Here is a 26,982-nt window from a genome sequence, read left to right on the forward strand (position 1 = left end):
TCGACACCGAATTTTCTGACCAAACAGGCCACCACCTTGTCCATGATGCCATCTTTCCTGGCATTGGGCCGCTCGTAATTTGCCAACTTTCCATCGTAATCCGTTTTTTCTAAAATGGAGACCATCTCCACCATTTCTGCCTTTGACATGGGTGTAGCCCTTGATTTTCGGGTGGCCCAATCACTTCGGCCCCCACTTGATGAACTCTGAGATCTTTCAGACATTCTTCTTGATTAAAAGATTGTTCCTCTGCTTCAGGTGTGAGTGTCGCATGTAGGCCTGATCTTCGGCACGTACACACCCCTGCACAAGCCCGCCACTGGAGGAGGAGTTGACGCCTGCGCTGTATTTAAAGGACGCCAGATCGTTCGGCCGACGATTCGCTAGCGGACATATCGAGAGTTGGAGCACGATCGAGCGGCGAATCACGACTTTTCCCCACAAACAAAGGTACGACTCTTTTAATAGAAAGTGTGTGTTTTGGGCCCTATACAGCTTTTATTAGGAATATCTTTATTATGTGCCAAAATACATGCTATTTTAATATGTTTTGTGTTGTTTTGTGTCTTGCAGGCATATACTGTCCTGCAATATGGTGGACAATTTCACCACCCACAACTTTTTAATAAGTTTTATTGATGAGTTCAGGCAACTGCCGTGTTTGTGGCAAGTGAAGTCCGCGGATTATAAAAATCGAAAACTCCGAAAACAGGCCATGGAACATTTGGTGGCCTTCTACAAGCCCGTCTGTCCTGGGGCAAATTTTGATTATATCCGCAAAAAAATAAACAGTATTCGTACTGCCTACAGGCGGGAGTTAAAAAAAATAGAAGATTCCACCCAGTCTGGAGCAGGGGCACGGAATGTATATGTACCACGGCTGTGGTACTTTGATAACATGCGGTTCCTGGCAGACACCATGGAATCCAGGCCGTCAATTTCAACACTGCCTTCTACTTCGGCAGAGGGCTCAGTGTCGGTAGATCCAAGCCAGGATGAGGATTTCCTGGAGGAGAGTTTTACTCAGGTATGGCATTTCACAATATATTGTCTGCTAAAATGTAATCATGTAACAAAATTATAAGCTAAACCATAATTGACCCTTTAGGTAAACGGGCATAGCAAGGGGTTGGCATGACAGGCAACCGCCAGGGGCGCAGGCCAAGGGGGGTGGGTCACAAAAACATTGGCATTGTTTTAGTGTTTATTTTAACAATCCACTCAGCCTGCACACCCCAGAACCCCCAGTTTGCAGGCGGATTCATGCAGGTGTAAAACATTGAGAGCAGCTTCATGCAGGTGTAAAACATTGAGAGCAGCTTCATGCAGGTGTAAAACATTGAGAGCTGCTTCATGCAGGTGTAAAACATTGAGAGCAGCTGAGCCAAAAGACCAGGAGACTGAGACTGCCTCTCACTGCATCCCCAGCACACCTCTGGTCTTACAAACACTGCTGCATCCCCAGCACACCTCTGGTCCAAAGAAACACTGCTGTAGCCTCAGCATTCCTCTGGCTCAACCTTTTTTAATACAAAACTAACAGCTCCTGCAAATGATCCATCCATCCTTGCTTCCATGTCTCTGGTCTCTCACTCTGGGTCAGCAAGGCAGGTGGCTTCCTTATTCCTGTTTCCCTGCACTGCTTCACCCTCAATGCCCTACATCAAGCCCTCTGCTAGTTCAGGCCCCTCTCTCTCTGCAACCCCCTCCTCTCTCTCTCACACCCCCTCTTTCTCTCCCTCTCTCTATCTCTCAACCCTCTCTTTCTTTTTCACACCTGAGACAATGATTGCCCACTAGAGAGCTCTACACTGGGCAAACAAGGGGCAAATTAGAAACTTTTAATGCCCTTTAATTTTTTTTTGGGGGGGTGGGTTACAGTTTTCCATTGATCTTGGGGGGGGGGGGGGGTTGTTGCCAAATACAGCTCCTCAACAAGGGCACTGGAGACCCTAGATACGCCACTGTATGTAAAGTCTGCTATTTGTTCACAATAATATAACAAACATGACTTTTTATATACACTATAACATTCTAATCAATTGTTCATTTCATCAACAGGGAAGTGTCACTGAGGAGGAGCCAGGTTGCAGCCAGGAGCCTGGGGAGCCTGCGGAGCCTGAGGAGCCTGCGGAACTATTTCCACCACCACCTCCTCCTGCCAAACGGAGGCAAAAGAGGAAGCACGTGGATGACATCACCGACGAGTTTATCCAGGAGGCCACCATAGCCCTACGTCGGAAACCGGAGGCCAATGAGTCCTTCGGGAATATGACTGCCAAAATCCTGGATAAGGTGGACCCCAGGCAGTGTCAGTATGCCAGAAAAATTATTCTGGATGTGCTGCAAAACGCTGAAAACGGCATACTTAATGAGCACAGCCATGCATGCCAGGAGCACCCGTGCCCTCCACCTCCACCTCCACCTCCACAACACCCACCACCTCGCCAAATGCCACATGGCCAGTGGCAATATGGCCAGCAGGATCCAAACCTGCCCTCATGGCAACCTGATTATAGCTATCACCAACTTTAATTTGTGTAACCCCCTATTATTTATTTTACCCCTGTTTGCCAGTTTCTAGTTTAATTTTGTCCAAATGGACCTTTTTTATGTTTAGTTTATTATACGGAAAGTATTGATGTTTGCTTTGTTTTTTTTTTGCTGAGATCCAAAAAATAAAGAAAATGAAAATAAAAAATGGCCTATCTGAATTTGTTAACATGTTTAATATTGTGCATAACCTGAAAAATATGTTTTAGACATTAATTCATAAAAGAATAAAGGGTCATATCAATAGTTAGATCTTTGGTGTGAAAATACAAAAATAATGGTGAAGAGTTCAAATTATTTAATTCTAAAATTTGATAGAACAGATAGAATAGACAAACATTATCTTCATCATAACAGAACACATGCCTTTTTATTAGAAAAGTATGGCATTATGAGCAGCATCTTCCTTCTTCTCACATTTATCAAGATGAGCATGTGCTCCGCATTTCACCTATTTCTTGGACTTCCGCGAGCCGAAAGTTCTTTCTGAATAAAATGTTGAGTTTACTAGAGAAAATTCTTCCGGGAACTCATTTGGTTTGATCATGCGTGTTGGGATTTGTAGCTGTGTGTCGGCAGAATTGCGTACTGACAGGCGAACAATCGTCCGTTCTGGTGTCGGCATACAAATATTTTCATGTTTGCACGAAAGACTTTTGTCCGCGGATTGTGCGCAGACATCTGTCGGAGGCACCATACTAACACGCGTACAATCGGCAGATCCTTCGTCCACCGACGTTTGTATGCCGACGATCGGTACGTGTGTACGGGCCTTAAGGCCTTTCTACCTTTTAACCTCTTACTGAATATTATTACATTGAAGGCACAAAGCTACTGGAATGCATCCCTACTGATGACTTTAGCATATAATCAGGATAAGAAAACAAACTTAGATGTTTGAAGATGGCCTAAGGCAGTTGATTGATCCTACAAGCATGATCCAATCACTTGAAGGGATGTCTACCGCTCACCTGAGAAAACACATATAAGTGATGGAGATGGGAGGAGAAGACAGGCAGCTTTTGGTGCCTGCTTAATGCCTCGTACACACGCAACGATCGTCCGACTTTTGTCCAGAGTTGTGTTTTGTTAGTTGGAATGTGCCTAGACTGCACACGAATTTTCTCGGCCAACAAAAATCTACTTCAGAAGTACTGGTTTACTTTCCGTGTGTTTTTTCTTCTCTGAGCATGCCCAGTCTTGCTCATCAGATTTTGTCTGCCGAAATCTGTACTGACTGACGGAAAATCGGCCATTGTGTTGACGGCCAACAAAAATTTTATAGCATGCACACCAGATTTTATTCGGCCGAAAAGTCGGAGTCGGTTGTCGAAAGCATCATACTAACAAGCCGAAAATCGGCCGATCGGACATTGGCCGAAAATTCACGGCCAATAATCGATGCGTGTGTACGAGGCTTAACTCAGTACAAAGACGAGCAATGGGATTACATTTTTAGACCCATCCAGCTGAACGTTCCTCCAAGATTGGTCAGCCTGTGGTCATTCCTGCTGCTACAGGTATGAGATTGGTGCCTGATTCGGCTGAAATGATCATGATTGGTCAATGACCATGTCATAACTTTGACCAGGTTAACACATTTGTGGTGACCAATTAAACATACTGTTGACATAGTACAGCATACAAGCAGTCCCTGGGTTACAAACAAGATAGATTCTGTAGGTTTGTTCTTAAATTGAATTTGTATGTAAGTTGGAAGAGGTACATTTTTTAAGTGTAACTCCAGCAAAAAGTTTTTGGGATAGTAAAGGGAAGGGTTAACACCCCTGTAACGTTTGTTTTGCTGTCCGTGCCCCTGTTTGGAAGAATTCACCTCACTTTCTGTACCTGTGACAATTGGATTTTGGGTTGTTGGATTGGAGATAAAGTTTTGGTGGAGACACCTTTTTCCCATGATAACTCTTACAGAAGTGAATTTCCCTTCCTAGGGGTAGATTTTCTCTCACTTCCTGTTTCTCCCTCCGTTTTTAAGTATGAGTCGTATGTAAGTCGGATGAAAGTAACTCGGGCACTGCCTGTATACGAATAAACTGTAGTCATATTTTTCAAACGTAGTCCTTTCAAATGTCTGGCATACATGTGCATAAAGCACAGACTCAAGAAAAATACAGCCTCAAGTTACTTTCTAAACAAAGGGCCACTTTACTGTCCTTTAGACTTTAGACTTTGGGGGGCCATTGGATGGTGAAACTGTCCTGGCATCAGTGCGAGTAAATAGTGCATCTTTTGCATTAGAGGGAGGAACTGTGCACCATCGTTGGTGTCACTGAGAGGAATAGTGCCTTGTTGTGGATGTCAGTGAAAGAATAGTGCTCCATCATTGATGTCAATGGGAGGAAAAGTGCCCCGTTGTTGGTGTCCATGGGAGGCATAGTGCCCCATTGTTGATATCAATGGAAGAAATAATGCCCCATTGTTGATGTCAGTAACAGGAAATTTGCTCCATTGTTGGTGTCAGTGTGAGGAATAATGCCCCATTGTGGGTGTCAATGGGAGAAATAGTTTCCCGTTGTTGATGTCAGTAACAGGAATTATACCCCATTGTTGGTGTCAATGGAAGGAATAGTGTCTTGCATCAGTGGGAAAGAAAAGTGCCTCATGGGCCAGATAAAGGCAAGCGAAGGGCCGCAGCTTGGAGACCACTGCTGTAGTCTACTGAAGATGCATTTACACTGCATTCCCTTGAATAGACTAATAACAGCAGTTTGAACATGGAACGCATATTTAAAAACAGTGCAATATACAGTGGATCCGGAAAGTATTCACAGCGCTTCATTTTTTCCACATTTTGTTATGTTACAGCCTTTTTCGCAAAACTGATTAAATTCATTATTTTCCTCAAAATTCTACAAACAATACCCCATAATGACAACGTGAAAGATGTTTGTTTGAAATCTCTGCAAATTTATTAAAAATAAAAAATTTAAAAAATTACATGTACATAAGTATTCACAGCCTTTTCCATGACACTCAGAATTAAGCTCATGTTCATCCTGTTTCCACTGATCATCCTTGAGATGTTTCTACAACTTGATTGGAGTCCACCCATGGTAAATTCAGTTTATTGGACATGATTCAGTTTATTGGACAGTTTATTGGACACACCTGTCTTTATAAGGTCCCACTATTAGCAGTGCACGTCAGAGCTCAAACCAAGCCATGAAGTCCAAGAAATCCTCTGTAGACCTCTGAGACAGGATTGTAATGAGGCACAGATCTGGGGAAGGGTACAGAAAAATTTCTGCAGCATTGAAGGTCCCATTGAGCATAGTGGCCTCCATCATCCTTTATTAGAAGAAGTCTGGAACCACCAGAACTCTTCCTAGAGTGGGCTGTCCAGCCAAACTGAGCAATTGGAGGAGAAGTGCCTTAGTCAGGGAGGTGACCAAGAACCCGATGGTCACTCTGACAGAGTTCTAGTGTTTCTCTGTGGAGAGAGGAGAACCTTCCACAAGAACAACCATCTCTGCAGCACTCCAGGCCTGTATGGTAGAGTGACCAGACGAAAGCCACTCTTCAGTAAAAGGCACATGACAGCCGGCCTGGAGTTTGCCAAAAGGCACCCGAAGGACTCTCAGACCATGAGAAACAAAGTTCTCTGGTCTGATGAAACAAAGATTGAACTCTTTGGCCTGAATGGCAAGCGTCCTGTCTGGAGGAAACCAATCACTGCTCATCACCTGGCCAACCAACATGTTGGTGGCAGCATCATGCTGTAGGGATGTTTTTCAGCAGCAGGAACTGGGAGACTAGTCAGGATTGAGAGAAACATGAATGCAGCAATGTATGGAGACATATTTGATAAAACCCACCCCAGAGCGCTCTGGACCTCAGACTGGGGTGAAGGTTCATCTACAAACAGGACAACAACCCTAAGCGCACAGCCAAGATAACAAAGGAGTGGCTATGGGACAACTCTGTGAATGTCCTTGAGTGGCCCAGCCAGAGCCCAGACTTGAACCCGATTGAACATCTCTAGAGAGATCTGAAAATGGCTGTGCACCGACGCTCCTCATCCAACCCGATGGAGTTTGAGAGGTCCTGCAAAGAAAAATGGGAGAAACTGCCCAAAAATAGGTGTGCCAAGCTTGTAGCATCATACTCAAAAAGACTTGAGGCTGTAATTGGTTCCAAAGGTGCTTCAAAAAAGTGTTGAGCAAAGGCTGTGAATACTTATGTACATGGGATTTTTCTCATTTTTAATTATTTATAAATTTGCAAAGATTTCAAGCAAACTTCTTTCACGTTGTCATTATGGGGTATTGTTTGTAAAATTTTGAGGAAAATAATGATTTTAATATATTTTGGAAAAAGGCTGTAACACAAGAAAATGTGAAAAAAGTGAAGCGCTGTGAATACTTTCCGGATGCACTGTATGATCAAAGCAACACTGAATGCAAGTCCAGTACATCGCGCTATACAATCCAAATCAAACTCTGCATTCCAGATCCTTAATAGAAGTTTCACAAAGAGCTTTTATCAACAAAACACACACTCGTGTACACAGGCTGCAAGGCTGCCCACCCAAACCCAAACCTGACATTTCGGGTTAAATCATCTGTCAATTCTTTGAGATCTACATAATAAAAGCTCCAGTTTCCGCTCTCCTACAAGGTCATTGCAAGGTTGTTTGCCTCTGGATCATCCACATGTTAATTTACTTTAGAGTACAGTGAATCCATAATGCAACTGAGCATAAGCCGTGACAGCAGAAAGTCCATTCGCAGGAACATCTCGATGGTGGAGTCAATAAAAGTTAGAGGATGTCAAGTTGTGTATAAGAAAACTGCAACTATGCTTAGTGCTCAGAAGGGACTGCTGCAACGCCTGTGGTACTTTCCAATCACTGTATGATCTTTCTGATAATTGATAAATCAGCCAATCCTACACTGTACAAGATTTAATGCTGTCACACAGTCTACCTGAAAACCTTCCAAGTATTTTCCTACATGATGGCCTACAGGCAAGACATACAGACCTGGGAGGCTTCTTTTCCTGGAACGATCACTGATCATGATCTCATCATTTCCATACCAGCAATAAATCTGATTTTTGCTTGTTGTCAATGAGTTTTAACTTAAGAGAATCTCATAATGGAGGATTGAGGGGAGGTAGCTTTCTGGCCCCTTGTATTGTATGGGAATTGCCATTTCTGCACATAGAAAACTCTCAAGCAACAGGAAAAATGAAGCCGCTCTTCTTTAAAAGCCTCTTGTATGTTTATTGAAGTATTCTATGCATAACCTGATCTCACGTGTGCCTCTGGTGGTCACAAAGAGGCCATCAGTTTACAAGGAGGCCCCATTTATATTGTTGGTGGTCTTCTTTGGTTGTTTTTTGGGTGGCTTTTTGAGCATTTGCACATGCATTTTTTTTTTTGTGTGTTTCAAGCTTTTTTTTTTTTTTTTTCAACCAATGGAAAGCTAGTTACTAAGCAAGAAAGTGCTAGTTTTGTGCATTTTCCTATTGAATTCTGTTGGGGAAAAAACACGCCAAAATAGACTTATAAAAAAATCAGAATTGCTCATTGTGAGTTCTACCTTTAAAGTGGAATTCCAGGCTAGAACTAAGCTTAAAGTGGTTGTAAACCTCAGACATGAAATATGAACAAAGTATGTTCTTCTATAGTGTGTTCTTGTCTCAATTTAGAGGACTACGTGTAACCTTTGTCTGCTGCTTTGTTCCTATGCTATCAGCATGAGTCACTTCTAACAAGTTTTCCTGACAACAAGAGAAAAACAGTGACAGGAGAGGGACCTCCAGCAGATTGACAGCCTCAGCTCTGTTCCTGTGTGCTGTATGGAAGGGGTATTTCTCTTCCCTCCAATCAGCTCTCGGAGCTCTCCTCGCTGAGCTCTGCAGAGTGTAACTTCAGCTTTCCACCCCCTTTTTTCTGAATTATCATAAAAGCTTTACAATTCAGCACTTTGAACAGATGTAGAGAAGAACTTGCTGCAGATAAACAGGCACAACTTATGTAGGAGGATTTGTTTTATCTCGGTGTATCACTTGAGGCCAATCACTTCACTGGGTATATGGATGAGTTTACAACCACTTTAAAACTGCTTCCACAACTCCTATACTAACTACCCTGTAGAAGAAAGAGGCTTGCACTGACCTATTCTTAACAGAAGCCCCATAGTAAGCCTATGGATGACGTGACTGCACAGGCATTCCATCTGTTGCTGCTCTCTCCTCTTCCCGGAAGTCGGCGGCTGGGGAGATCATGTGACTGGACCGGAGCACCCTTAGAATAGATAAGGATTTCTGCTATGTGTGTCTCCCCTCTCCATTTCTCGTCCTTCACTCCCATTTACTCCCCTTCTGTTGTTCCCCCATAATATGCCTTGCCATTCAGTTTGGAAATATCCTCCTGCAGTTTCTTTACCGCTTTTATATACTTGATTATGTCTTTTAGACCCTACTCCCTTTTTGGGTTATACTGGCCACCGGAAGAACCCCCCCCCCAAACCCTGGTACTTTTACACTCTATATCCCACAAGGTTGCATTACTAAGTTGGGGTTCTTTTATATATGTTGGGATTCTTGGAGGTGTCTTCCATTGTGCTTTCTCAGTTGCATCTATATTTGCCCAACATAAAGCTCGTTGTTTTGTAAGTGCTTCGGTTTGTTGAGCTGCTTGTGTGGCTCCAATGTTGTTTATGTTACCAGCATTCCTATGTAATTGTACCTTGCATCACTATTGTCTTGCAAAATATAATGCAACTTATGGCTAAATAAAAAAAATACAAAAAAAGAATAGGTAAGTATAAGGATTTTCCTTAGGGTAGTTATTATAGGTGTTAAAGGGGCTGACGGGAGCAGTTTTTAGCTTAGTTAGTTCTGGACTGGAATTACACTTTTAGAGATTCTCCTACTGAAGGATTGAGGTGGATAGCTTTCTGACACTTTGTAAAAACACCATAAAACATGCATTTGGGGCTCTACCCCAGGAAAACTCATGTACCTTATCAGATACGAGCTTCAAATAACAACGGGCACCATTGAATACATTGTAAATCCCAGTGTTGAGCGTTAAAGCACTTCTGGTGAAGCTTCAAATTGATCTTTGAATAAGTGTGAACGAGGCCAAACAGAGTGCACTGTGTGTATACTACTGTTACCATCAATTAGGAATCACTGTGGATCCAGGGGAGGACTGGACAAGGGGGCAGGGGGGCAATTGCCCCCTGGGCCGCTCTGATGCCCCATAAAAAGACTGCGCTGCTTCTGCCGCAGACATGCCTAAAGGGATTCCTGGTGAAGAGAAGTAAAAAGTCCTCGCCACTGACCTACTGAGTGCAGGTTGAAGACAATGACAGAGCGCATGCCTCCCCAGCATAGATGGTGTAAACTGTGTCTGAGCAGAGGCCGCTTCCATGCCTCACTGCAGACTCTTTTCCCCCGGCCAGCCCTGACTGAGCTGTCCTAGATCCCCGCAACCACCCCCTGCTGGCCAGGTCGGAAACCCGGATTCAGACGGTAATTAGAGAGTATTTGGAGCAGGGCTTCAGCCTGGAATGGCGTTCAGGTGGAGGACGGGAAGAAGGAGAGTGGGAGGGGGGCCGAGTTGCTGCACCATGGGCCTCTGGTTTGTTCTTGCCTCCTGGGCTTGAAGTTGCCAGTCTGCCCCTGTGTGGATCCCAACACTATGGTGACCAATTTAAGACAGGTAGATATCTCCCAAATCATGGCCAATAGGAATTCAGTGATGAGCAGTTCAGTGTAATCAGATCAGTGAATACAGATGTGCAATTTATGACTTTATGTTATTGATCACCATCGCTGTATATATTGTGTTAGTGTGTTGAAAGGCAGAATTAGCATGCTAGTGCATTCTATCCTTCTTGGCTCTCATTTTTATCACTGGTATTCAAACTCAGATATCCCTGGAGGTGTACATTTTATTACACCGGTTGTTATGAAAGGTGCAAAGGAAAACCTTTCCTGCCTACTGTATTCTCAGTGTGTTATATATAGTAGGATTATCCCTGTAAATATATAGTAAATGCAGGGAGTATATAGTAGGATGTCCCTGTATATATAGTAAATGCAGTGAGTATATAGTAGGATGTCCCTGTATATATATAGTAAATGCAGTGAGTATATAGTAGGATGTCCCTGTATATATATAGTAAATGCAGGGAGTATATAGTAGGATGTCCCTGTATATATAGTAAATGCAGTGAGTATATAGTAGGATGTCCCTGTATATATATAGTAAATGCAGTGAGTATATAGTAGGATGTCCCTGTATATATATAGTAAATGCAGTGAGTATATAGTAGGATGTCCCTGTGTGTATATATATATATATATATATATATATATATATATATATATATATATATATATATATATATATATAGTAAATGCAGTGAGTATTCCATGTGACAGCAGTAATGTTTATCTGACATTTCACACTTCCTTTATGCAAACTGACAAATATGGTTCATCCTTCACAAAGAGGACAGAGATCCACCAGACTCTTCTATATTTACATTTAAATAAACGTGTACGTGCATTGGTTTGATTGATATTTACTAATAGTATAAGAAAATATTGTACCCATGTCTATTTGAACATAAAAACCAGGTGTGGAATAACCCCATCAGTCGCTGCATGGGCATTGAAAAGAGAATGTGAAGTCTGATGCCGTACACCGTGTAGAGGGCGGGGGGCAGTGTGATCTCCTCCATCCATCCATCCCACCGATCCCAGTCCCGACTCCCGGCTTCTCTGCAGCTCCCCGCTCCCTCCGTCCGGCCGGCCCACGTGTAGGGAGGGGAGCCGGCTACGTCTAGCAGAGGGGGGGAGGGGGAGGCGGCACACAGCGCACACCGGACACCCCACCAGTCCGATCCCGGCCCGCTCCTCGGAGAACATCGGCGGGAGATGTGATCGGGGGGATTATCGGGCGGTATGCGGCACGAATCCGATACTGGACGGAGTACGATCCCCGGGGTGTAGAGCTGTGAGCACCGGACACCCCCGACACCGAGGTGAGTCCCGGGACCCGCACTGCTCAACTCCCCGGACTGTATAGAGGCTGGATGTGTCCAGTATAGAGATCACTGCACCGACCATATACCGGATCCCTCTGTCTGTGTCTATGGGGGATCTGATACCGACCGACCGACCGATCCCCATCCCAGTATTGACTGATATCCCTCCCCGATTTACCCAATCCCTCTGTGTGTATATATAAGGATCAGATCTATCTATATATATATATATATATATATATATATACACACACACACATACACATACATACATACATACATACATATATATATATATATACACACACACACACACATACATACATACATACACATATATATATCTACAGGATCTTCCGTGTGTGTATGTGTGTGTATATATATATATATATATAGAGAGAGATCACAGCACATGTACAGTATATACATAGAGATCCGCTATGATATGATCATTTATAGCTTCACATTTTATCAATATTACCCTTATTGTGATATAAATAAATATATATATACATACACACACACACTGTATATAAATATATACAGATAGTGTACACAAACATACATACACCTACTGTACATTTCACATCTGTATGTATATAAGATATATACATGTTTGTGTATGTATATGTACACTACATATGTGTGTTTATATACATTGTGTCAATACAGAACAATAAAAGGGATATTAGTAAACTCGAAACCTAATCAAACATCTATCTATCTATCTATCTATCTATCTATCTATCTATCTATCTATCTATCTATCTATCTATCTATCTATCTATCGTTCCATGTACACGGGGCGTTGTAAATGGCCATTTAGGAGCAGTGGGGCATTTTTTTCAGAAGCCCCTGAACCCACCTTATCTGTCCATGTACACAGGGTCGTTTACAATCATTTACAGGCAGTTGAGTTCAGGGACGTTTTTTGTAAAGCAATTATTTGCGTTCGAACGTGTGTTTCCCGGCGTTTCAAACACAAAAACGCGACCGAACGCGATGACCCGCGTTTAGCGCTCGCGTTTTTCCATTTTAAAGGGGAATGATTTTTTTGACCTCTAGGAACGGTTTTAGACGCAAACGCCCACTAAACACGGGTGCAAACGCGACACAACGGACGTTTTAAACGTCCTAAACAAAAAAAAAATTCCAGCATTCAAGGGACTTTTAATAACAACCGGTGTACATGAAGCCTAAGGATTGAGGATCTTCCATGGTCACCCCCCTCTGCCTCCATTCTAGTATATTTGATATTCTATGTGTTTCAGGAAATACCCGATCCCTATCTCTGTCTACTGTACTCACTAATCATTTATTTATTCATGATACTTGTATAGCGCCGTCAATTTACATATATACATTCACATATGGATTTGTGTATATATAGATTGTTCTCTTGGTATATTCTAGTTTCTCAGCGAGTGTTATTTCTATGGGTGTTCTATGGGTGTAGTATGGGGTGGGAACATTCCATAGACCAGGACGGGGCACATTGTGTGATCTGGAGTCAGGGGTCTGTATGTCTGTACATCTATTGAGATATCCTTATGCTGATGGATAGTTTTCTCTGACAATTGCTTTGGTTAGAAAAGCTGTCAGCAATATTGCACTATACTGATTATGGGATTGTTTTAAGTATTATTATTACGAGGGGTCTTCAGAAAGTTTCCGCACTTTATTCATATAATAAAGTAAAAAAATAAAAAGTGCAGAAATGTTTTGGAGAACTCTTGTATTAACAAACAAAAATATTGTTATTTTTTTACATTTTTATTATTATTTTAGCAGGCATGTAGCAATTTTAGCATTAAACTGGACTCTCTAATGATAATCCTTTCCTCAGTGATCTTGTACAGCCTCTCTCTAGAACAATACTGTGTTCATATTTAGCCTCTCCCAATAAACATTCTATCAAAAAATCAATAATCAGCATTGAACATTTATCATAAGGAAGGTTCGCCTCCCGCTCTGTTCTTTGATAATGTATCTTCATGATATAAGTAAATATACAGCGAGGAAATCAGCTAATCAGGTTTTATTGTGAGCGGAGTATTCCTTGCAGACTGACATGTATGACAGGTGAATAAACATGGGACTGGTGTGGTATGGATCCTGTATGTGTGTTGGGGGCGCTCTGTTCCTGGACTCTGCTCAGATTTGTTATGTACACTGGAGAAAGGAAAGATGTCTACTGCTCAGGAACCAATCAGCAGTCATTATCCCAGAGGAGGGTGAATATGTCAGTATTTGGGGACCCAATACAATATGATACATTTATTCCTTTTGAAGCCATGTCTTTACAGGTTCCTGGGATGGTTAGACAAGACTGCTGTAAAAAGAAAACATAGGCTTTGAGTACATGCTAGTGGAAATTGCTTTGCTGCTTTACTGCAAACCTGGCAGTTTCCATTGTAGCCTATTTTAATGAAACTGTTAGTTGTTTGGCTCTTTATGCTGACCTTCTCACTTCAGTGCTCTGTAGGCCACTGACCTGGAATGGGAAACCAATCAGAAAAGCGGAGTATAGTCAGTTGTTCTTGCCTGCATACCTATTGCCACGCGCCTATATCTGCATTCCTATTGCCGCGCGCCTATATCTGCATACCTATTGCCGTGCACCTATATCTGCATACCTATTGCCGCGCGCCTATATCTGCATACCTATTGCCGCGCGCCTATATCTGCATTCCTATTGCCGCGCGCCTATATCTGCATACCTATTGCCGCGCGCCTATATCTGCATACCTATTGCCGCGCGCCTATATCTGCATACCTATTGCCGCGCGCCTATATCTGCATACCTATTGCCGCGCGCCTATATCTGCATACCTATTGCCGCGCGCCTATATCTGCATACCTATTGCCGCGCGCCTATATCTGCATACCTATTGCCGCGCGCCTATATCTGCATTCCTATTGCCGCGCGCCTATATCTGCATTCCTATTGCCGCGCGCCTATATCTGCATTCCTATTGCTGCGCGCCTATATCTGCATTCCTATTGCCGCGCGCCTATATCTGCATTCCTATTAAGGTCACACTAAGACCTCTGTAGGCCACTGACCTGGAATGAGTAAACCAATCAGAAAAGCAGAAGTATAGTCAGGTGTTTTTGCCTGCATACCTATTGCGCATACCTATATCTGCATACCTGTTGCCGTGTACCTATCTCTGCATACCTGTTGCCGTGCACCTACAGTATCTCTGCATACCTATTGCGCATACCTATATCTGCATACCTGTTGCCGTGTACTTATCTCTGCATACCTGTTGCCGTGTACCTATCTCTGCACACCTGTTGCCGTGTACCTATTTCTGCATACCTGTTGCCGTGTACCTATCTCTGCATACCTGTTGCCGTGTACCTTTCTCTGCATACCTGTTGCCGTGCACCTATCTCTTCATACCTGTTGCCGTGCACCTATCTCTCTATACCTGTTGCCGTGCACCTATCTCTGCATTAGGGTCACACTATGTGTCGGGACTGCCGTTTTTCTGCACTCAACATCATTCGCCACAAAGGAACACAGAAAACAGTTGTTTTCTTTGTGCCATGTTCACACTACAATGCTGCCTTGAGGTGGGTTGCAGCTCATTGTTTAGAAATGCAGACATGCTATATTATTCCGTAAGTCACCCACACATAACACAGACTAGCCTGGGTAGCTGTAGCTTGCAGAAAGTGTGAACAGGCCTTAACTGGTCACTAAAGCACTATCAAAGTATAAGGTCAGCATAATAGCCAGGCAGCTAGTATTTTTGAAGGAGAGGTCAGCATGGCAGCATCACTGTTTGACTCAAAGTGGCACTAAACCGTATCCTCCTTCTTCCTTCTTTTTTTTTTTTTTTAAACCAAAGGTTTGGTATCATTTAGGCGTCAAAAATGCCCCATTTAAGGACGTTCAACTTTTTTTCGGTCTCTAAATACCCCTCTATGTTACCCCTCTATGTTAGCCTATGTGTCCATACACACATAGGTGCTTAGAGGCAGAAAAAAACCCAGAGCCATAGAGCCAGCACGTTCAGGAGAGGAGTTTCCTCAAAAAAGCCAGACGCGCCTAAGAATGTGTAAACACTTAAGCTATAGGCACTTTTAGAGCTTGAGGATTTATTTCAATGCCCAGAATAAATGAATATTCTGCCCAATGAGATGAATGAATGCCAAAATGCTTGACCCGTCTGAACGCATTTAAATGTGGCTTTAGGCGCTTTTTAACTCTGCGTTCTCCTGCTAGGAGAAAGGCGTTTCGAAGAGTTGCAGTGTGCATGAGGCCTTACTGTTAGGCCCCTTTCACACATACGGTCCGTTTGTCCGTTTTTCATCCATCCGTTGATGGATGAAAAACAGACATCAATGCATCTCTATGTAAAAACGGATCATCCGGTCATCCGTTAACATCCGTTTTCATCCGTTTTTTGGACTGATGAATGCCCTATTTTTCATTCATCAAAAAAACGGATCGGACAAAAAACGGATGTAAACGGTCCGTTTTTCATCCGTTTTTGCATTGGTAGTGGATGTAAAAAAAAAAACGGATGAAAAACTGATACATTTTGACGTGACTGAACTGATGAACTGAACGGACCGTATGTGTGAAAGGGACCTTACTTTGTTTTCATACCATCCATGTATAATTGGTTTATATGGGAGGCACATGGAGGCTGGTCATAGTCGGTCTTTACAGGTTTAATTATTATTTATTACAGGTACTTCTAGCACCGTCAATTTAGTGTCTATTCACACTAGTCCGACTTGTCAGGCGACTTGGTCAGCCTGACAAGTCACGCACTGTCGCGGTCCATTGACTGGTACAGGAGCCGTTCTAATAGGAGCAACACAAGTCGCTCCGACTTAAAAAAAGGGTCCTGTACTACTTCGGGGCGAACTGGAGCGACTTGCATAGACATTCATTTTATGAAGTCAGTGCAAGTCGCGCCGAAGTCGCGCTGCACGCGACTTCACAGGTCGCCCCCTAAGTCGGAGCGACGTAGTGTGATCCGAGCCTTACTCAGCGCTTTACATATATATTGCACATCAGTCCCTGCCCTCAAGGATGGACTGTGTTCTATCTCAGACTGCAGGTAATGTGTATAGTCAGGTAAGGCTACATGCACACTGGGCCTTTAGTGGCTGTGCATCCAATCCCAGCATTTTTGTGCATCCCATAGACACAGGTGCAGCCTCCACCCCACTGCCCACAGCCTGTCAAAGTGGAATACCTGCCTTGTGGGAATACTTCCCGGAATACATACAGCTCTAAACACAAGTATTTGTACAGTACATAGTAGATCTAAGCGTATTTCAGCCTGTCATAGGCTGGGGGGCTACACACTGAGGTTTCCAAAAATTGGAACATTATGCTAAGACAGTGCAAGCAGAAAAAAGGAGTTGATGTCTAACATGAAACGCATTGTCATTGTTATAGGCGTAGTAAAGTCATAAGGTTTTTTTAATCTTAATGCATTCTTTGTATTGTATAAGATCAAAGCAACCCCCCCCCCCCCCAATACTTACCTGAGGTTTTTCTCTGTCCAGCGATGGTCATGAGTCCCTCGGCTGCGGGGTCTCTCCCTCCTGATTGGCAGGGACACTGCAGTGCCATTGGCTCTCGCGGCTGTCAATCAAAGTCAGTTAGCTAATCAGGAGAGCGAGGGGGCAGGGCCGAATGGCAGCTCAGTGTCTGAATGGATACACGGAGCTGCAAGTTGGCACGGGTGCCCCCATAGCAAGCTGCTTGCTATGGGGGCACTCGATAGGGAGGAAGGGGCTGGGAGCAGCAAAGAGGGACCCGAGAAGAGGAGGATTCGGGCTGCTCTGTGCAAAACCAACTGCACAGAGGAGGGATGTATAACATGTTTGACATTTAAAAAAAAAAAGAAAAAATGAGACTTTATAATCACTTTAAGTAAACATCAGCATGCAGGGGAGGAATCCCATTGGGAGCCATAAAATAAATTTGTAGCCCCTCCTTATTTTGAATGTGTGTTGATTAGGAAGCGGTCATTATATGAATATATCACCCCACCTACTATCACTGACTTGTGTTTAGAGGGTCATGCTATAGGCGGGCCATCATTGAAATCTGTGCTTTACAATACAGTGATTATTTGTGATGTCTCCACCCCCACTTCTCCTCCTGTCCATTCAGAAAACACACGGCTCCTGGGTTCATTTTTTCAATGGCTGGGAGGAGAGGGAGGCGGAGTTAAAGCCTCAGCAGTGGGGTCTATGGGAGCTGCAGCGCCTACACCGGAGCGCCCCGGAAGTACAGCAGGGTCTATGTTTTCTCCGGCAAGTAGGTCAGCTGGATTGCAGATTGCTTTTGAGGCAAAGTCGTATATGACTGCCTTATCCCTGGTAAGTTTGTGCGCAGAGAAGAACATTGAGTCCTCGTTCACATGAGTGGCCTGAGTAAGGTAAGATCAGTGTAGCTATGGTTTTACTGCCCCCCCCCCCCCCCGACTGAATGAAGGTATGCAGCTGCTCAGAGCTGTACACATGGTGCTGCAAAAACGAAACCGCATGTAGCTTCTAGCAGATGGCACCACCTGATGCGACCCTTTCAGGTGAATTGGGCCATCTTCAACAGTGTGCAATGCATGTGGTTGCAGAACAGTGGTGTGGCATTGTGAAGGTTAAAAATGTGGTGATGTGTTTCCTAACCCCCTTTTAGAAAAACGCTGAAAAGCGATCCACTGTAGGTCGCTTTTCAGAATAGTGGCTGTGTGCTGCTCATGCAAAATAAACCCTGAAAGTTTACTCCACCTTTTAAATTATGTTTCAGTTTAGACAAACACTGATCAGCCATAATATTATGATCACTGAAAAGTAAAGTGAATAACATTGATTATCCTGTGACAAGGCACCTGAAAGTAGGTGGGATATATTAGGCAGCAAGTGAACATCCTAGAAGTTGACGTGTTGAAAGCAGAAAAAATGGGCAAGTTGAAAGATTTGAACAACTAAAGCTGGATACACACTATGCAACATTTGTTGTTAGATTTTCTTTAGATTTACCTTTACTATGTAGTGCAAGGGCCTGCCTGATTGCAGACAAATTGAAAGTGTTTAGGTCTGACCTCATATTATATGGTTTTGGTAAATCTAAAGGAAAAAAATCTAAAGACAATTTTATAGTGTGTATGGTCCATTAGATAAGACCAAATTGTAACAGCTAGACAACTGGGTCAGAACAACTCCAAAACTGCAGCTCTTTTGGGATGTTCCTGGTCTGCAGTGGTCAGGACCTACCAAGAGTGATCCAAGGATGGAGGACCGGCAATCCGGTGGGAGGGTCATGGGTAGAAAAGGCTCATTGATTCTGGTGGGGAGGAAAGACTGACGTATGTAGTCCGATCCAATAAATGAGCTATTATAGCTCAAATTGCTCAAAAAAAAGTTCATTCTGGTTCCAACTGAAGTGTCACAACCTACAGGGCATTGTAGATTTCTGCGTATGGGGCTGCGTAGCCGTAGAACGGTCAGGGTGCCTATGCTGACCCGTGTCCACTATCAAAAGATCCTACAATGGGCAACTGAGCATCAGAACTGGATCACAGAGCAATGGACAAAGGTGGCCTGGTCTGATGAATTCAGGAATAGTTTGAGGAACACAATGAGTTTGAGATGTTAACTTGGCCTCCAAATTCTCCAGATCACAGTCCAATCGTGCAAACTAGTCTGATCCATGAAGGTCCCACCTTGCAACACACAGGATTTAAAGGATCTGGTACTGACTACTGACAGCTCGGTGCCAGATAGCACAGCAGACCTTCAGAGGTCTAGTATAGTCTTTGTCTGAAAAGAGTTTTGGTGGGTGAATATAATGTTATGACTGATCGGTGTATATTTAGGGTGGTCAGTGTGCACATTGTGGGGTTCTTCTCCCTGGCTGCTCTCGTCATATTTGAAATCAGAATCATTTATTCACAGAAAATTGTGAATAAAAAACCCACCAAAGCAGAGAGACTGTAGTTATCCATAGAGTACAAATCTGGCGACACCTCGCTACTTGTAGTCCTTTGATGCATTCTCTAGCTATGTAGCTGAAGGTCCATACTTCTGTACAGACCTAGATTTGGGGAATAGTCTGCAGGAGCCAGAGTATTGCACTGGAAACTGCTTTGCAGACTCAAATGCAAAAAAAAAAAATAAGTGCGCACTTTTTGTTTTTTTGCAGTATGGGCACATTGATTATTTTTGGATGTCTCCTTTAAAGCAGTGTTCTAAATAGTTGTAATATTGGGTTTATTATCAATAAATATGTTAATCTTGGCTTTGGTGAAACAATGATATACAGTAATTCATATACTATAAAAAGGATGATTTTGGGCTGGTATGAAATGATTCATGTCTTTATAGAAGGAAGCATAGTACAGGGGTGGAAAGACGCCTTGCAGTTTAATCTAAAGTCACTCGGCTGTCATTGCTGTCGTAGTATGAACTGTTGACACTTGGCAGTCGATCTATCAGAAACAAGAGAGTGTCATTTCAGTGACTTATTTCAGATCCTATTAGTGGCTTGAAGAGTCAGATATTTTTCTCCAGAAGCAGATATTTTGGATTTTCATAATCTTGCGGGCCGGGCCAGTATAGGATACTTATATGTATCGAGGCTGCTTGACTTGAATCATGGTGGCTGATATTTTCCTGTTCATGAAGATGATTAAAGTTTTTGTAAACCACAGATGTTTATAAAAAAAAAAACACACACACACATGTAAGGCAATGGCATAATGTGCTAGTATCAGGGTGGATACAATTTTTTTTTTTTTTTTTTTAAAGTCAGATTTATTTATTTTTTTTAATCAAATTTATTTTAATAAAATGCTTTTGGAGTAAAAATCTATCTAAAGATAGTTTTCTTTTTAAGATACATTAATAATTTAGTTTATTCAGCATGAAATGGAGCTTAGTTATGTAGCATATATGTATATTCTGCAATATTTAAATTTTTCGGACACTCATTCAATGAATTCAAGCTTTGCAAGCTTAGATAATATGCACTGCATTGATGCACTCACACAATTTCACACTAGCTACCAGCAAGAATGAGTCCTTACATTTAAAGGGCACCTGTCGTTTCAGATCCATCTCGGCAGCATCTGTTAGCGGGCATCCACTCACCTGCTGTTGCCACGCCCTTCACCTTGTTATGTCACTGCCACATCACCAGCCATCCCATTAAAGTGAATGGGACTATCGGTGAGTCAACAGCCGGTTAGAGGAGGAGCCGCTGCCGGACAGAGGTGACAGTTGCTCTTTAAATATTATGATTTAAATTGAGTTGATTTAAATTAAGTCTTTTTACTAGTGATTTAAATCATGATTTAAATCAACATGATTTAAATCAAATCCACCCTGGCTAGTATGTATCGCATACTAGCACATTCTGAAATACTCACCTATGTGATTGGCTGAAGCCACAATGACGTCACTCCTACTTACTGTAAGTGATGTCCCTTGTGCTGATTTTCAATTTTTTTCCATTGTGCCTAAACTTAGGCTTTAAATGTGCCGGCAGCATTAGTCTTCATTTTTAGACTTTATTTTCACTAATAATCTGCCATTGCAGACACCCTAAGACAGGAGTTTTGTTATTCTGAATGGAGGAGCATCAGAGCCACCTATGGACAGCAGCATTATTGATCTGGGTAGAGGAGAATGCTAGATACACTTTAACAAATTAAAGCCAAATTCTAGCTAACGCTTTCCAAACAGTTACAACCACACTTCTTTGCTATTGGGATAAAGATTATGCATAATAGAATAAAAGCTGATCGTTGTCAGTGATCAAGTGGAATCAAACCCATCGATTTAACAGTTTTGAAAAACAGTTACATTCCCGTCACGTGCCCGGAAAATATAACTGTCATATTTGCTTGTGCTGTCAACCACACAGTCAAACCATCCGATGGCTAGGGTCATAATTGATCATGACAGTTGAAGATCAAACGGAGGCGAAGATGGCAGCTTTCTTGCCTGAAAATGATAGGAGGGTTTACTTCCACTTTAAATAGTTCCGTCTCAATACTCTAATGGCCATATTAGTAGGACAGCTTGTTCTGTTAAAGGAAGTTGAAAAATAACACTTATTGGACAGGTTTTGTTTTAAGGATTAATACCACTTTAAGGGCTGGTTCACACCACATGCATTCCAGCGCTTTATTTATTTTTTTCTTTTTCATCCAAAATGCATAGAAAGTAGGTTACATGGTTTTCAATGGCATAGTTTACACCAGTGCTTGCAGTCCCAGTGTGTTTCAGTTCCAGAAAAAAAAAGTAGAACATGCTGCATTTTTCCTGCACAGAAGTCAAAAACGCACCTACATGCATAAAAAATTCACGGGACCCCAGTATGGTGAAAAACAAGAGAAAAAAAAAAGCATCTGGAATGCCCCCGGAAACGCATCAAAATTGCGCATGCAGAAACGCATGTGGAACAGATCTGGAGGACGTTTTTGTGGTGTGAACTAGCTCTAACGGTCCATTCACACCAGAGTGTTGTGCAGAAAAAAAGACGCATTTCCCACACCTCACGGGAATGCCCTGCCCTTGCTAGATATGCGCAGGTTACATAGTTAGTCAGGTTGAAAAGTCCATTTGGCTCAACCAATAAAAAACAAACAACAGTAAAGAAAACCCAACCATACAATCCCATATACACAATCCTATACTCGCAGTTGATCCAGAGGAAGGGGAAAACCCCAGCAAAGCATGATCCAATTTGCTACCGCAGGGGAAAAAAATTTCCTTCTTGATCCCTCGAGAGGCAATCAGATATTCCCTGGATCAACTTTACCTATAAATGTTAGTACCCATTCATATTATTTACACCTAGAAAAGAATCCAGGCTTTTTTTTAAAGTAATCTACTGAGCTAGCCAGAACCACCTCTGGAGGGAGTCTATTCCACATTTTCACAGCTCTTACGGTGAAGAAACCTTTCCGTATTTAGAGATGAAATCTATTTTCCTCTAGATCAGTGATGGCGAACCTTGGCAGCCCAGATGTTTTGGAACTACATTTCCCATGATGCTCATGCACTCTGCAGTGTAGTTGAGTATCATGAGAAATGTAGTTCCAAAACATCTGGGGTGCCAAGGTTCACCATCACTGCTTCAGATGTAAAGAGTGCCCCCTTGTCCTCTGTGATGACTTTAAAGTGAACAACTCAACACCAAGTTCAATATATGGACCCCTTATGTATTTATACATGTTGATAAATTCAGTTCCTCTAATATTTTCTAATAGCTGAGGTCCTCCAGGCCTCTTATCAGTTTGGTTGCCCTTCTCTGCACTTTCTCCAGTTCCCTGATATCCTTTTTTAGAACTGGTGCCCAAAACTGAACTGCATATTCCAGATGAGGTCTTACTAATGATTTGTATAGGGGCAAAATTATATCTCTCTCTCTGGAGTCCATGCTACTCTTAATACAAGAAAGGACTTTGCTTGCTTTGGAAACCGCAGCTTGGCATTGCATGATATGATTAAGCTGATGATCTAGCAGAACACCCAGATCCTTCTTCGCAATGGATTAATTGTTATTGACACCCCAAATTCATCGAATAAATGGAGTGCACTTGCGGCCACCAACTTGCATGATACCGCAGTACCATGCAGTTTGGTGCTGCAAGATTTGTTGAGTCGAGCCTGCCTTACGTTTTTACATGCTCCTCTGCATTTGGCAGCTCATTAAAATGAATGGGCTGTCAAAAACAGTCCTCAACAGTGGTGGCCTGTCAATACAGGGTGCAGGGGCGCCACCCCCCCCCCCAATCCATGCAGGGCACCGGACGCATGGATTCCAATGGGTTTTTTTTTTTTTCTTAGAAGCACATGATTAGAGGCTCTAATTGGCCTAAAAAAGGGTGGGCTCGGGGCGCAGAGCACTGCGCCCAAAGCCCACCCAGTTCTATGACATTAGCAAATTATATTCGCTAATGTCTCCCTGTTTCTCCTCACGGGCAATCAGGAAGCGGGTCCGGAGTCCCGATTGGCCGGGAGGAGAATCGACAACCAGGACCCTGGAGGAGACGCAGGGGTGAAGATGCCACCTGCATGGGGTAAGTGCAGGGGCTGGCGGGGGGCCGATCAGGCGATCATCGATCGAGCAATGGGGGGGTATGTGGCTGGCTGGCTGGGGGGGCTGTGGGCTGCCCCCTCCCAAGTAAATTAAGCACCAGCCGCCACTGGTCCTTCTATTTAGCTTCTGAATCTTCTGCATGTGAACAGAGATTGCAATGGACCTTGGACACAGACCGCATGCATTCAGGGTAAGAGTTTTGGCCACACAGAAACTGGCCACAGCTAATCAGCCAGTTTGTATGCAGTCTGGCCTCCTCTGAATGCAGCAAACCATCTTCTGGACTTCTGTGTGAATGTAGACTACTAGAATGTGTTCATACTTTGAGGGCTGGTTCACACCAGATACATTGGGCAGCTATTTCAGTGCAGCCCTACCACATGGACTTGTCCGTGTGACATTTCAATAAAGCTAGTTTAAAAAAAAAAAAACAGTGCGATCCACCGAGCTCATCGCTCCGTCACTGTTGGATCTCACTGCACCCCACCCACTGCGCTGTAATGCAGCATCTGGTGTGAACCATCCGCGACTCCCCTGGGATTTGTTATACGTTTTTCTATATTCCAGGATGACAATGTACCAGTCATGAAACATACTAATTGAACATCATTGAATGTTTCCATACATAAGATGAGATAACAAAAACATCATTTGTAGGCTACTGAAATCCCTATGTTACAGTGATGTGACTGTGGGAGGCAATGCCAAAAAGCTCAGACGGGGAGCAGAGCTCTGGGGGAGCAGATTGTGAATTCTGCATGTCTTCACAATATTTAATATTGAGATTTCGGGTTCAGCTGTTCAGTAGCTTTCTATAGTAAACTGTCTCAGGATGAATTTGTCATTTGTACAAGAAGAAGAATTAGTAGAAATCCACTTTCTTATGTTCCGTTTTGTTCCGATAAATGACAATGTCCATGATATGGCTTTAATGTCAGAATGGCAGGAACAATTGTCAGTTTTTTTTTTTTTTGTGTGTCGCCAATAGTTGCCATGGTAATGTACTATTACCCTGTGCAGAGATCAGGCTTAAAATAGAAATATTCTGTTATATTTGTTAATTGCTGTAAAAATTACAACTATGTGAGAAAGCACATCTTGGTATAGGTTCGGGTCCTTTTCCTGGATTTATTATATAATTAGAATTTGTTGGGGGATGGGGATTAGAAGGCACATAATACATAGAGTACACATAGCGCATAGGGGCCCTGATGAGTGCAGCTTAAGGGCCCTTTCACACTCTTGCTTTCCCTTTGCCCACATTCACATTGGTCCGATATGACATGCAATTTGACATATGAAATTGGAGCCAATTGCCGACAATGAGAAATTACTTCCAATCCTAGAATTCCTATGATAAAAAAACTTTGGATAATTAGTGATTTTGCACAGTACATTCAGACACATGGGGCTGATTTAGGCTCAGTTCACATTGGTGCGATGCGGGAACCCTGCAAATCCACTGTTCCCGCATCGCACCTGACTCAATGTGACCCAATGGTAGTGTCAATACAAAGTTAATGACACCCCTAGATCAGTTCCCATATTGCATTATAAACTGGTATTTCGGACAGGAATCAGATCACATGGATGTGAACACCCATGTGATCCGATTCTGGTGCAGATCAAAAAGAGGGTCCTGCACGAGTTTGGTCCGAATGCGATGTGAATTCAGCCACACAATCTGTGCGGTGCGAATCACATGTGATGTCTGGCATCGCTACAGTGTGAACCAACCCTTAGGCTTCTTTCACACTCCGTAGGTGGATCTGTGCTGCTCAGCGAGGGATCGATCCACCGATCCCCGCTGAGCAGGCGGGTGACAGCTCCCTCTCCGCTCTGTGTGCATCTTTATGGGGGAATCGGATGAGAGCGGACCACCTGTCCGCTCTCATCCAATCCGATCCCCCCGACGGATGGAAAATGGGGTTTCCATCCGTCCGTATTTCACGGACAGGATCGGACGCGGATGTCAGCGGGTGTCAACGGACATGTCTCCGCTGCCCCATAGGGATGCATGGAGGATCCGATCAGATCCGCCTAAAAAACTGGCAGGCGGATCTGATCGGATCGCTCGTGTGAAAGGACCCTTACTAAAACTGGAGAGAGCAAAAGCTGGTGCAGCTGTGCATGGTGGCTAATTGGCTTCTAAACTTCAGCTTGTTCAATTAAGCTTTGACCAAAAAAAAAAAAAAAACTGGATGCGGATTGGTTTTCTATGCAGAGCTGCATGAGATTTTGCACTCTACAGTTTGAATAAATCAACCCTATTGTAACACACCATGGCACATATCTATAACATTCAGAAGTAAAATAAACGCTGCAATGTGCAGTAATGAGGCATTGCAGCACATGTGCATTATGCCATGATGACACCCACACTGTGATGTGGAGGAAAAGTTTCCATTTTTGGCTGGTGTTTTTAATCTGTTACCATCTCCTCTATTTAACAGACAATAGGATTTCTGTTCACTGTTATATACTTGTTATGGGGATTGCATATGTGTTTAAATTCCCCCTCCTATTCATGCTGTACATTGCTGATCACCAGGATGCAGAGGTACTGTGCGTTGTGTGCTGCAACTCCTGTGCATTGGAACTGCGTTGCATTTCAAAATGAATGTCATTGCAATGTGCTAACATGCACTGTCACAATGTACTTCACTGGAAATGTGTGAATGGGTCATTTGGCATCTCCCTGGGTGCTGCCTTGTGATGTTAGGGCCACATGGAGGGTGGCAGTGTCTTTGATGTGTGGGCTGTGTGTATTCAGTGTGGCTGGTTTTTCTCTCTGCTAAATTAAAGATGGCTGCACCTAATGGTGGAATAGACATTTTTTAGAACAGAGGTCAATCATCGGCTTGCTGATGTGGTGTTTATAAGCCAAATTGTAACATTATAACAAACATTCCTTTGTGTGTATTTACTATATACAGGATACTGTATATGTGTGTGTGTGTACACACACACACAATATATTGTCAAAAGTATTGGGACACCTGCCTTTACACGCACGTGAACGTTAATGGCATCCCAGTCTTAGTCTGTAGGGTTCAATATTGAGTTGGCGCACCCTTTGCAGCTATAACAGCTTCAACTTTTCTGAGAAGGCTGTCCACAAAGTTTAGGAGTGTGTCTATGGGAATGTTTGACCATTCTTTCATAATCTCATTTTGAGGTCAGGCACTGATGTTGGACCAGAAGGCTGTTTAAAGGCAGGCATCCCAATGCTTTTAATAATATAGTGTGTATATGTAGTGTGTGTGTGTGTATGTATGCATTTATAATATCTATATACACACACAAACTATATAG

At 43.0% G+C, this 26,982-nt stretch overlaps 1 protein-coding gene across 6 annotated transcripts in view; it reads left to right on the forward strand.

Annotated features, from left to right (window-relative positions):
* TJP1 (tight junction protein 1) overlaps positions 1-26,982 on the forward strand; it is a 589,472-nt gene that overhangs the window by 346,435 nt on the left and 216,055 nt on the right. The window contains exon 1 of one of the 6 annotated variants that reach the window (XM_082253426.1): positions 11,457-11,576. The exons of the other annotated variants lie outside the window; for them this stretch is intronic. The gene's annotated coding sequence lies outside the window, so the exon portion shown is untranslated. Of the gene's footprint in view, positions 1-11,456; positions 11,577-26,982 lie in introns of those variants that run through there. 6 annotated transcript variants of the gene reach the window in all.

Source organism: Pelophylax lessonae (genome assembly GCF_965119305.1).
Source record: "Pelophylax lessonae genome assembly, chromosome: 4".
Lineage (NCBI taxonomy): Eukaryota > Metazoa > Chordata > Amphibia > Anura > Ranidae > Pelophylax > Pelophylax lessonae.